The 13,654-nt window shown below is 43.2% G+C and overlaps 1 long non-coding RNA gene across 1 annotated transcript; it reads right to left on the reverse strand.

Annotated features, from left to right (window-relative positions):
• Positions 1 to 350: 350 nt before the first annotated feature.
• Positions 351 to 9,252, reverse strand: LOC115097741. The gene is made up of 3 exons (XR_003858324.1): positions 9,117 to 9,252; positions 4,466 to 4,469; positions 351 to 361 (listed from the first exon to the last, which is right to left on the reverse strand). It is a non-coding gene; the product is annotated as an uncharacterized LOC115097741 (long non-coding RNA).
• Positions 9,253 to 13,654: the final 4,402 nt, after the last annotated feature.

Consider the following 13,654-nt stretch of genomic DNA (forward strand, 5'->3'; position numbering starts at 1 on the left):
CCAACTACTATTTGACTCTTTGCTGTTAACGAGGTACCCGCTCCTTGGGGACCTCTCTGCTTCTTTCAGGTCGCTATCAGGAACCGGTACTTGCTCCTCGAGGGCCCATGTTCCCTGACTCGCTGCCTGTGTCCATCTCCTCGTCTACTTGGAAGAATTTGCTACAGACACCATCTGTGAGTACCACTACCATCTACTCCTCAGAGCTGTTTCCCTGGAACCAGGTACTCGCTCCTCGAGGGCCTGCCTCCGTTCCAGCGCCAGTGCCATCTCCTACGTGGAACTGCTGCGTGAGTACTTGCCAACGAGTCTCTGCTCCCAGGGATCTGGTACTCGCTCCTCGAGGGCCAGCTCTTCCTATCTCAGGGCTTCTCCATACTGGGGACTCTGTGAATTCTTATTGTACTCATTCTCTCAGTTCTTTTCACTACAGCACTGTTACCGGAGGAACCACTGTTCCAGCACCATGGGGAATACTAGCCCAGCCGGGCTCCATCTTCTACTCACTACCGCCACCTCTGGTGCTTCACAAACTGTCTAAATAAAGATATAATCTGTGTTTGTGTGTCCAGAGCTGAGCCTGACCTGTGGCCCCTCATGGGATTTCCCCCCGTGGGCGTGATCAGCTGCCACGGTGTCCAAGGGTCCACCAAACCTTACAAAACATAACAGTAACTGCTGCTTCATGCAGGTTACCTCATGTTTATGTTAAGGGGAGTAACTCCTTATTTCCCCTGGGCTCTTTATCTCCTATCTTTTTGTATTTTTGGCTCCTTTTTTCTGTCTACCCATGTTTCTTACATCCCTCTACTGTCTGTTGCTGGTGTTCTTTATAGATCTAGGAATCTGTTAAGCATGGCGGTAACTTGCATGGTGCAGGAGATACTGTCATAAGCTTGCTGGGCAGATTGGATGGACCATTTGGTCCTTTTCTGCCATCATTTCTATGTTTCTAAGTTTATATTTGTGGGAGCTGAAAAGAACCTGTTTTTCTGTATAATAACATTGTAGGAAATAGCAAATAAGAACCAATTGGCCCATCTAATTTGCCCAGTTGTTTTCATCTCTGGATTTTTACCACTCTGGATTAGGTAAGCATATTGACATACTTAAATCAACATCTGCTCCCATCTGCACCCCCTCCCCAAGTCTTTTACCCAGCCTTTCAATCCTGTTTCCTCTATTTCAATCCTGTTCCTCTATTTCTGCCCAAGCTTCCACTACTTCTGCTGGTTGGCCATTCCAGGCATTGTTGTCATCCTCTTTGGTTTTTACGAGTCCCATACTTAATACAAAACTTAGGCCTTCCTTCATGTTTTATCACCAAGCTTGCAATAATGTAAACAGTCACATAAACAAGTGAGGTTGTTATCCATCCATCCAGCTATCCTGTGCTCATTGATGTTAGGGTTGTTTAGCCAAAGCCACGCCCTTGTGTAAATTCAGGGGATGGTTTAGAGGTTGCAATAGGTAGTTCTCATCTCCCATTAGCAGAGGCCTCTGCACTTCGGAGATTAGCTTGTCAGTAATCCCATTTCCTTGCCCCATATTTCCTGCTGGTAGCTATCTTTTTTCCTGTCTGGACATAGATAATTTTCAAGCTTCCAGTCAGCAGCAGCATGAACTTGGTTCTCATTCTCCAGCCCCTTCACTGGAGTCCTGCTTCCAGACTTAGTCTCATTCCATAGATTTCAACGTATTCCTCGCTTCTCTGGATCTTCTGATTTATCTCATCTGATCTTTTTGTTTGTAGTGTTCACTTGTGCTTTGTATTGCAGTCCTGTTTAGTCCTGGTTTGGTAAATATACAAAAAGGGTAAATAATTACAACTCTCTATCCACTTGTCGTATAATTACATATAATATAGAGAGCCCAACAATAATACGTGGAATACACAAATTTTATTTAAAGATATCACACAAATATACCTATATAGACAATAAAACTAAACTAGCACACTCACACATTCATACCCACAAATTAAAAAATATGTTGTATTGAGATACAATATATAACTTTGTTTATGTTACCAATTAAGTTTTACAAATAAGATTTCAATTAAAACTCAATAAATTATTGTAAACTTTAAATTGGAATTGTGGCGCCGGCTGAAGACAACAAGATTCAGGAGCAGGAGCCCGTTCCGGACCGCTGCCGTTCCGGACCGCTGCTGGACCCGCAGGTTATTTAAGTCATTTGGGGGGGGTTCGGGAGGGTGGGGGATTTAATTTAAAGGGTCGGGGGTGGGTTTTAGGGGGTTTTAGTGTGCCGGCTCACGATTCTAACGATTTATAACGATAAATCGTTAGAATCTCTATTGTATTGTGTTCCATAACGGTTTAAGACGATATTAAAATTATCGGACGATAATTTTAATCGTCCTAAAACGATTCACATCCCTAATATCAACTATGGACCTTCAACTTATTATGAAAAATTACTTCAATTAATTTCCTACTAATTTCTATGGAGAAAATGTAAAAGTTTTTCCAGACATTTCTCCTATTACTCAATGCAGGCGAAGAGAGTTTTTTCACTCTTCGTCAGCAAGTGATTACTTTGGGTTTTGAGTTCAAATTAAAATTCCCATGCAAATGTATAATAAAAAAAGGAGCCGAGATTAACATCTTTTTTACTCCTCAACAACTAAATGAGTTTCTTAAATCGAAAATACCCCTAACATCAACACCCAGTAATTAATGAAATATGCTGTAGCATGCCGTGAATGCTTAATATTTTCAATGTTACCTATGTTCTCTCTGAAGGTTTTGGATCACTAAATTCTGATGTAGAAATTTATATTGATTTATAATAATTAAGTTAGATGGAGAAAGTGTAAATTACCTAATGCTTTAGAAAATGATTGTTTCTTAATTTTGTCCATCTGATTTTTTCCAATATGCAAAATTGTTTTTGATTTTGTAATGTGAAATATATAAATAAAGAATTTAAAAAAAAAAGAAGCAACTAATTCAATTTAAAATGAAACAGGAGGCACAATCCTTGGAACATACTAGGAAAACTGTAATGCAAAAGAATGAACACAACTGTTATGAGGATGATGCCAGGCAGTTGTGATTACTGCTACTACTATTACTACTTCTGTAGCACTACTAGATATATGTGCTGTACAAAAATAAACACTGGAGGGACAATGACGCTGTGTCCTCAGTGCCCCTCATTTAGTGCCTGTCCATCTTATTCATCTCTGTCTCTGCCCACAACTGTGCCTAGTCCTATTTTTTTTAAGGTCTACCATGTAATCTCAGACAGACACAAGGGAAAGTATTTAACAAGCATTCCAAGGTGAACATTCATTGATTCAAAATTGCTTACAAGTAAAACAAAAACTTTCAATAAAAATCAGCAAACAAAACATGGGAAGCAGATTTACCAAGGAATTTTCTTGTAAAAGATTGGAAATACAGTACTGTCAAAGGGTAAGGCTATTTAAGTTAAATGGGCCAGCAAAGCAGGAGATAATTTGAAGGGATACAGCGAGTGTTGATGAGATCAGAGAAGCAGGAGGCAGCAGCGCTTGAAAAAGTCTCAGATTATATTTACAGCCCACCTCCTTGCTCTGTCAAGTGTTTTGTTGACTTCCATAATCTTGCACTTGGTTCTCACTCCAGCCAATGGACACTTCTGTTTTCTTTACACATCTCTTACCATCTTTTACATCTCCCCTTCCTTTTCGCTCCCTCATCCTCATATTTTCTGGTAACTTTACATGATAACTCTGTATTGACAAATTGCCGATTGCATGAATCATGTTGCTGTTAAACCCACTCACATCTCCTTGGAAATCATCCTTCCATTTTCTATGATGCCATGAGAACTTTGCAAATCTTTCAGTTGCCTAGTTACCAGGTTAATATTAATCAGAGATGTTGGATGGAAAGCATATACAGAAGTGACTTTTGTTACATCAAGTCTCCTGCCTGTGGTTTGGGCTGCCACCAGTCTCCTGTTGGTGCTTTGCACTGTTTCCAATCTCCTGTGTTTTGTGTTGTTGCAGTCTCCTGCCTGTGCTTTGCACTGTTTCGAGTCTCCTGCCAGTGCCTGTGCTTTGTGCTGCCATCAGTCTCCTATTATAATTTGCCATTTCAAGTCTCCTGCATGTGCTTTTCTCTACTTCTAATCTCCTATTTAGACTCTCTGGCTGCCATTCTCCTGCCTTTGATTTGCATTGCTTCCTTTATTCTAGTTGAAGTCTGTGGCTTTTCCAGTCTCAGTCCTGCATCTGTGCTGCTTCTAGTCTCCTGCCTGCACTCAGTTTCACTCAGAGAGAATATTGTCTTCACACTTATTTTTAACTTCTAGAGTTCTCTCCCTCCAGCAATGGGATACGTTTTTTCCATACCTCTCATCCCTCTATTCCACACTAAAGGTCTTATATAATAAATTTAGTGTGAACATTCTGGCCCTTGTATGCATGCTAAAATAGTGAGCTATGAAGAAAGACCTGTCTGCATGAGCTAAAATGGTTAAGAAGGACATTGGCATGAGTTAAAATTGGTGTGTGCACACATTCAAATGAAAGAACGTCATATGAAAATGAGGGTTACTGAATTAACGCTAAATATTGTGGTATGCTCACCCTCAAAATTATTTAGTTGCTAAATGACTTCTAATAAATACCTACCTAGGACTGGTATTAACTTGCTAACTTACTGAGGGCAAGTTATATACTGTGATCATGCTAAATTGAGCAGGCTCTTGAGAGAGGTCAGCGACTGGAAATAGAAGACCTGACAAATGAAGGCCACTGCCAGATAAGGACAGCGTGGGCTCTGTTCACAGGGTGTTTTGAGTAGGGTGGATGTAGCTGATGAGGTGGAACGGGAGGGACTAGAATTACTGAATGGGACAGATGGAGGTGTTCTGGCTTGGTAGGAGTCCCTCACTGCTGTTGTCTGTCAGTCAACTGAAGCCTTCAGATTTTCCAAAGCTCTTGTGATATCCATGTTTATGACTTCAGTAGCCATTGTCACATTGCCTATGCTCTTACACAGGCAGCACAACTCTTTGTATATTCCTTTCAGAGCCTCAGGAATGGTGACCTTGTGACAGGGGTTTGGCAAAGTCCTGCCTAGTGTCAAGTATATGACTCTGCTGGGAATGATGAAGGAACCCTTGGATAACACGTCTTGTCCTTTATACAGATTTTCTTGGCTGAACATCATTTGAGGATATGAATCTGTCTTCCTGGACATTGGTAATACAGGCACGAGTATGCTGTCAGTACCACCAGGTTTGGAGGCATGTGGCTGTTTGTAAGCTGTGGGGTCATTGGGCACTAGCTTAGAGAGAGTTGAAGTTCTGGGGTTCTCTGCAAGCTGCTTCGTCCTGTGAAAAAAAATCAAAAGAAAAATAAGCATTCTTTTAGTTACCATTGAAAACTGTAGCTCTTCTACAGCTAGATTCCCACCCTCCAAATCTCCATAGCAGAATTATGTGAGTGGACCATAATGTCCCCAGCTTTCTTTATCTATGAAGGGCCACAATTGTCCCTTGTCCTCCCAACTGAACCCATACTTGTTAGGCCCCCAAAGCATGCTGTTGCTCCTGCAACCACTAGGCTTGAAATATGAATTCTGAAAGGCTGTCATTGGTACCACTTGTGAATGCTTGATGTGCATTTTAATAGATGGTTGTAATACAGGTAACTCACTAGCTTGCCTCTGCTGTGCTGCAGATGTTTCTTGAGAGGACTCTGCGAGAAGACGAAGGATATCAAAATGCAGAGTTGTGGCTAGACATTGCTCTGGCACCGCAAACCAAATGTGGCATATGGGTCCACCTGCATTAGAACTTCTGAAATTTTGCAGACTTGTCCCGGAGTTGGTGCCAATGTTTAATGTTTGATGGTGTAGTGGGTCACTCTAGGCTGATGACTTCAGTGGCTGTTCTCTGCTAATTTTCTCCTTTGCTGCCTATCCTTTTCTTGTGCAGTCTTTTTTTTAAAGGACTGCAGCATGCTGGATTAGCAAATCCATAAGGAGGTTTATGGCACAAGAAATGAGTGGTCAAGGCTTTTTCCCTTTGTGCTTTATTTACAGTGCAAATAAACCAACAGTATTCTACAGTCACAATTTCAACTCAGTAAAACAAACTGAAACAGGTCAGCTATCTTGACGTGACTGCCTTTCCCCTTTTACTCACAGTCACTCACAAACTGTTCTCTCCTAGAGTCTGGGGTCTTCCCCCGTTCTCATCTCATGCCACATTATTACTCTGGTCCAGGGGAGACAGTCTGGAGACAGCATTCCCTATCTTAAGGTGGACTGGGTCAGGTAGCTGGTGCCTATTCTTAAGTTATTTTATGTTCCCTGGATATATGCTCTCTCATAAGGTTATTTTTGGATTGTGTCAAGTACATATGCGGCCTTGGTAGCATTTTCAGTATCCTTCTGCTGGGATTCCTCCACCACCTCCTTAGTGGCCTCCTGCAAACCTCCAACTCCTGGGTGTTTCCTAGCTTCTCCCAAGAGCTTTTTGGTAAAGGTAATGCTTCTTCCCTTCAAGTTTGCTGCTTTCTCTTCTTTCCCAATAGGTCTCCTGCTTCAACTATAAGTCCCAATATCTGAGAACATATGGAAGGTCGGCCTTTTAAACTGTTTCAAAGACAAGAGGCGCAGCCAAAAAAGAAAGCAAAGTGAACATGCTTAATTTAGAGTGGCCATGTTAAATAGTGTCACTTGCAGACATTTTCTATCATGATCACATGAAATAACATGCTTGAGTCTATTCTAGTTACCGAGCTCATGCTAAATAATGTGCTCACACTAGTTAACATATTGATGCTAGCTTATGGGCAGTTTTAGCATTACCAATATTTCTTACATTTTGTACTGGATACACTTTAAATCTTTTTGCACAGCTGTTACAGGTACATGCTATGAGTGTGGTATGACACATATACAATGCCCTGGGGATGGAGCAAGATGGCAGCAGCTTGTTGATCTCTCTCGTTGGAGTGCCTTTTTTATTAAGTTTAATGATATGGTGAAACATAAAGGGAAGGTGAGATCTTACCCGACTGAGCCCTCAAAGTACCCCTTTTCCAGGACCAATCAAGCATTTTGTTGTCCAGGAAAGTTCCCAGCCCGAATCCTCTGTGAGTTCACCTTGCAGTGAGATGGAAGGGAAAGATTTGCTACCACCCACTGCAGGCTTGGATACCTCTCTGAGTTTGGAGGAGAGAAGAATTCCAGCACACCCAAATGGAAAAAGTTTTCTGTCCCAGTTGATGACATCATTGTGGCCGGTGCATTGAGAAGACTCCAGATGGAAACCACAGAGTTGTCGTCATTGAGCGGTGATGACAAGATGAAGGTCAGGTCATTGGAGTAGACCCATTTGAGCAAACTAGAGTCAGTTGCCTTACAAGAAGGAGCCTCACTATAGCAAGTTTTCGATGAGACTATTGAAATTCCTTTCTCTATGCCTAAACCCCAAGTGTTCATGTTGGAAGTAATTTGACTGGCAATTGAAGGCCTTGGGGAAGTCTTTGTCTACTCAAATCACTCAGGTCACCACAAATTTAAGTGATATTAATTCAAGACTCAAAGTCTTGGCAGAATGGAAGCATGGTAGAGCACTCCAAAAGAGTGAATGATGTTGTACAGAAGGTAGAAACAAATGTTTCTGCTGTAATAAAAGATAATTCAATGATTCAAAAGAAGTTGGAAACCCTTGAATATCTCCTATGCAAAAAATCTTTGTTTGATTAATTTTCCTAAGGTGGATTTGATCTCTCCAAAAGAAATGTTTAGAAAATAATTGATAGAAGTTTTAAAAGTTCCTGCTGAATCTGTTCCACCAGTCGCTCATGCCTTTTATTTGTCTACAACTCGGAAGGAGAAACCTACAGGTGTAGTGGAGGATATAGTTTTATCTACCCCCCTGGACACTGGTAGTTTGACTCCCTTCTTAGAAGACCCCCGGTGAGGGTCAAGTTGATGTTGCTTCATGGTGGTTAACTTGATTTTGGAACCTGACAAAGCTTGAATTATGAAATTGTTTTCCAAGCATAGAGATGACTTGCTCTAGCATTATAAAATTCAATTTTTTCCAGATGTGGCTCGTGCCACACAAGTGAGATGCAGGCAATTTTTATTATTAAAACCTAAAGTGTTACAGATTGGTGCTTTGTCCTATTTAAAGTATCCAGCCAATTGTTTAGTCAGATATCGTAATGTTAATTAGAGATGTGAATCGTGTGCCAGATCGTCTTAACGATCAGATTCGGCTGGGGGGGGGGGGGGGGGAAATCTGATCGTTAAGATATGTGAATTGGAATCGTTTCCGATTCCAATTCACATAACAAATTTTTTTTTTTAGGGAGGCCCGCGCCGCTAAAAAAAACAAACCCACCCGACCCTTTAAATCGACCCCCCCAAAACCTTTTAAAATTACCTGGTGGTCCATGGGGGCCTCAGGGGGCCTCGGGGAGAGATCCAGGGGGGCCTCGGGGAGAGGAGAGATCCAGGGGGGCCTTGGGGAAAGATTTCCCGTTCCCAGGCATCAGCTGTTCTAAAAAAAAAATGGCGCCGATGCCCCTTTGCCCTTACCATGTGACAGGGTATTTGTGCCATTGGCCGGCCCCTGTCACATGGTAGGAGCACTGGATGGCCGGCACCATCTTTAAAGATGGCGCCGGCCATCTTTACTCATCAGCCCCTATTATAGAGTATAGTATAATAGAGGAAGGGCCCGGCTCGCGTCCAGAGTCGCCGCCGCCCCCAGGGCGGGGGCGGCGCCTCGTCCAGCCGCGGCGCATGCCCAGACCCGCTTCGCGCCCCAGCCCGACTGACCCAGCCCTTAGAGCCAATCCTTATCCCGAAGTTACGGATCTGACTTGCCGACTTCCCTTACCTACATTGTTCTAACATGCCAGAGGCTGTTCACCTTGGAGACCTGCTGCGGATATGGGTACGGCCCGGCGCGAGATTTACACCCTCTCCCCCGGATTTTCAAGGACCATCGAGAGCTCACCGGACGCCGCCGGAACAGCAACACTTTCCAAGGCTCGGGCCCCTCTCTCGGGGCGAACCCATTCCAGGGCGCCTTGCCCTTCACAAAGAAAAGAGAACTCTCCCCGGGGCTCCCACTGGCTTCTCCGGGATCGGTCGCGTTACCGAACTGGACGCCTCGCAGCGCCCGTCTCCGCCACTCCGGGTTCGGGGATCTGAACCCGACTCCCTTTCGATCGGCCGAGGGCGACGGAGGCCATCGCCCGTCCCTTCCGAACGGCCCTCGCCTATCTCTTAAATTAAATTATTAAATTATCTTCAATAAAATCAAAAACTACTTAGCTGCACAGTTGTTCACAGGATCTCCCCAACATGAACCATGTTTCGGCAAAACTGCCTTCTTCAGGGATCTATGTCCAAAAGTATTATTTAACGAGCTTAATAAACGTCAACTTCTTGAGGTACTGAATGTGAACATATCAGGTGAAGATATTTTGACATTTAAGGTTAGGAGAATTTGGTATTTTTCTTATAAAAAATATATTTTTCCCTCTCACTTTTTTTTGTTTCAAGAAAAAAATTTGTCATAATAAAGAATGTGAAAAGCAAGATACTAAAACTGATTATTAAGTGGATTTTTAATGTGCCCCTAAATTCTTTTTGCATTCCTATGTTAAAATTGATCTTTCACAAGTTTTATTGTATAGGCCTCTCAAAGGGACTGTATTATTACCTCTAACCCTACAAACTTTCCCTACAATGGAACAGAGCTGTGCCCATATTGCTAAAACCACCAGAACTCTTTCCACCATTGCAAAAGACCAAGTTCATGCTCTCACAATTCAGCATTGTCCCACAGTAGGAAAGAACTGACTTAATTGCAACCCTGGAGTTCTTTAACTCTCAGTAACCCCCTTCCACCATATTCAAACCTGGGAAGAGTGTTCATGACCATAAAGTACAATGAGAAAGTACAATGAGAAAAGTTATAAATTAAGCAGAATGCACTTCATTTTCTAAAAGCTTTTGTCAGGGTACATATTTAACTATTTATAATTGACCTTTGCATACAGAAATATGATTTTTTATAGCCTAAAGCTTCATTTACTAACTGTACTGGAGTGTAAAGTATTGTTATTTGCTGTAAATTTATACCATGGCAAACAATATATATGCTAATTAGTGACTGCTGCAGCCCTGCAGCATTTTCATTCATGGGTCATTTTCATTGAAAGAATAGCAGATTAGACAAGTGAATCATTTTAGTCTACCTTTTCTCAAAGTAAAGTCTAAAGTGGGAATTAATTGTATTCATTACCAAGAGCTAGTTTCCTTTTATTTTTTCCTTTACAGATGATTCCACTGACATGCTGTGTCCTTAAGAGAGACTCATCCACTCCCCACTGGGCAGCACCTGCACATTTCTACTTCATGACATCAATCTTCCTCTCTCTCCTTCACACCATTTCTCTTATTAATCTTAGACCCTTTTCCTTGTTTCCCTTTTTTTTTTTTTTTACTATTTGCTTTTCTTTTTCATCTCCTTAATTCCTTATTCTCCCCTACTATATTTCTTTCCGTATGTGTCTTATTCCTATCCTTTTTCTTTCTCTTTTTCTGATTTCTTTGTCCACCTTTCTATCTTCTATTTATTTTTATCCTCACTTCTCTTTATTCACCTGTCTCACTACTCCATCTTCCCTCTAAACAGGACTATAGTAATGGTTGGGTTGATTCCATATACCCCTCCTGGGAGATATCTAAAAGAGGTTTCCTCTTGGGCCCTGTAAAAAAGAACAAAAGAGCAGGCAGAATATACTTCTCCCTCTGACCTATGTGGAAAGATGAAGAGCCAGGTGGCATGCCATGACTCGTGTGGCAGGAGACAGAAATCAGCACGTTGTTTTATGGAGACTTGATAGGATATAGATAAGAAAGGCTGCGGCAGAGAAGACACCAAATGGCTTAGTTTGCCTTCACCATAAGAGCGTGCTGGTGTTCTTGATCCATCCCCCACAGGGTGAGTCCCTTGTCCAAAATCTACAAATGTTTGGTGAGAACTAGGGGGAGTGAAAGAGACAAAGGAGGACAGAAGTAATGGAGAGACATGAAAGTGCTGTCCTTGTTTCTGGAGAGATTGGCTTCCTCTGTCTTGGAAGAAATGTTAGTAGTTCTTCTGGTAGTGTTTATGTCTGCTGGTTTTGGCAGCGGATATTTCATTGCTCTTTGTACTCTGAGTTGTATTCTTCTTTAAGCTGTATTCCTGTTAATCTGTTTGCTTAATGTTCATGTTTTCAACTTTCAATAAAATACCAATTGCAAAAAAAAAAAAAAAAAGAAGTTGGTGACAGATTTAGGGAAAGATCCCATTGCAATTAGCCCAGAAGGTTACTATCCCAGATCCAGTATATAGGGAGGCACATCTAGTAAACATCAGCACTAACCAGGTACAGTCTGATACATCAGGGATTGAGAAAGGAGGATGAGAGTGTTCCATCTAGGTCTCTTGAAAGAAAGGAGACCCTGAAGAATCGGTGGACTTTCCTGTTTTCCTACAATTTCCTTAAGTAGCATGACAAGCTGCAATCTTTTGTATTTGTAAATTGTTGAAAATTCTACAAACTGTTTCTCTGATTTGATTTTTATTTAACTCTCTCAGTCTTTGTCTTCAGTAAAGTCTAATCTTTTTTAGAAACAACATCTCAGTGTATGGAAACGTTTATTGAAAGGTTCTGTGCATGATCCTTTTGTTGTGTTCATGGACCCTTGGGCCAAGGCAGGATTGGCACAACCTGCAGGGAGAGCCCTGCAAGTTCCCATTGTCAGCAGGTGGACCTGGATGAAGCAGAGGCCCAGCTGGCGCTTTGCCTATACCAGCCCTCGCTCCCCTCGGGTTGAGACTTTGGGTGCTGGGGCCAGCGGTTTTCAGGCGGGGGCCTCTACTGAAGTCATATGAGGTCGTACTAGAGTAGCTGGGTAGGCAGATGTAAGTCCAATGTATCCAGTGGGAGGCAGTGGTCACACATATCTGGTGGCAGGCAGTGGTCAAGCGTATCCAGGATCAGGCTGAGGTCAAACCAGATATCTGTCTGAAGGGAAAGGAGAAACTGATAGGTAGGGCAGGAAGGCATGGAGAAGAACAAGTGGGCAATGACAGAGAAGCTGAAGAACTGGAGATAAGGATGCTTGAACTGAAGAATTGAAAACAAGGGTACTAGAATGGAAGAACTGAAGACAAGGTCACTAGAACTGAAGAAATGAAGACAAGGATTTTGGAGGAACACACAGTACTTCCAGGGTAGGTAGACCTGTAGCTGAGGCATTAGAGGAGTATCAGCAAGGGCCTTTTATAGGCCTGAAAGACTGAGGTCATAAGGAGGCGAATTCAGGCTTTTCTTGCCACAGCGCCTTTAAATAAAGCAACGTTGGGTGCACGCATGCCTTAGGAGGAGCGGGATGGCTGGAGTTGGTGCCATCCAGCTGAGTGGAGCAGGGGTGGCATCTCGCCACATCATAGCACGGTGGCCCATGCAAGGAGCCCCAGGGGAGCCGCACCACATCAGCAGCCAATGAGGAAAGCCCAGCCAGGAGGTAAGTATGGCAGTTAGTGGGAGCAGTCCGCAGACCACCAAATGCAACACCTCTTAGGTTTAAGAACAAGTGTTTCCCCTTCCCCCACTGGAGAACATTATCCCAGGGCTATAGCAAGTTTTGTTGAGATTCTGCAGCACCTGCATGTTCCATGGGGTGTCCTGCAAAAATGGGATTCCACACAGTTTGTTCTCGGCTTAGATGAAATGCTAAATCATTTTATCCCTAGGTTGTTTATCTTAATTCTAAAACTGAAGACTAATGAAGATGTAAGTGTTTCATCATTGGGATGATAACTGTTACCCTTAGAAACTATTTCCAGTTAGAAAGGAGTCTTGTTTAGGGAGCTCAAGCGAGTTTTGAAGTTTCCTTGTTTGCCAGTAACATCTGTCTGCTGAAATCTTTGAATACAAGGGGGCTGATATAAAAAAACACCCTGAGCTCCCAAAATTAGGTTTCCAAGGGGTTGATGCAATACTGTGCACTAGCCGCTAGGGATGTGCAGACCAAAAGTTTAAGTTCATAAGTCCATAAGTCGAAAGGGGGTCCCATTTGCGGTCAATATGTACATATGGAGAATTCCATAAGTTGAGTCTATGTCCATATGTGCAAATAAAAATTTAAACCCCTCACCTGCCTTAATCCCGCCCCCCCGCAAGACTTACCAAAACTCCCTGGTGGTCCAGCGGGGTCAGGACGCCATTCCTGAACTCCTTTGCAAGGAGCACGTGACGTCAGCGTCACGTCGGAGTGACGCGGCGTCACGTGATTCCCCTCGGGTTCGCTCCCGGACCCCTCGTTGGGCCCAAAAGGAACTTTTGGCCAGCTTGGAGGGGCCTCCTGACCCCCCCAAGCTGGCCAAAAGTGCCTTTTGGGCCCAACGAGGGGTCCCGGAGCGAACCCGAGGGGAATCACGTGACGCCGCGTCACTCCGACGTCACGTGATTCCCCTCGGGTTCTCTCCGGGACCCCTCGTTGGGCTCAAAAGGAACTTTTGGCCAGCTTGGGGGGGCCTCCTGACCCCCCCAGGCTGGCCAAAAGTGCCTTTTGGGCCCAACGAGGGTTCCGAGAGCGAACCCGAGGGG

Source organism: Rhinatrema bivittatum, chromosome 8 (genome assembly GCF_901001135.1).
Source record: "Rhinatrema bivittatum chromosome 8, aRhiBiv1.1, whole genome shotgun sequence".
NCBI lineage: Eukaryota > Metazoa > Chordata > Amphibia > Gymnophiona > Rhinatrematidae > Rhinatrema > Rhinatrema bivittatum.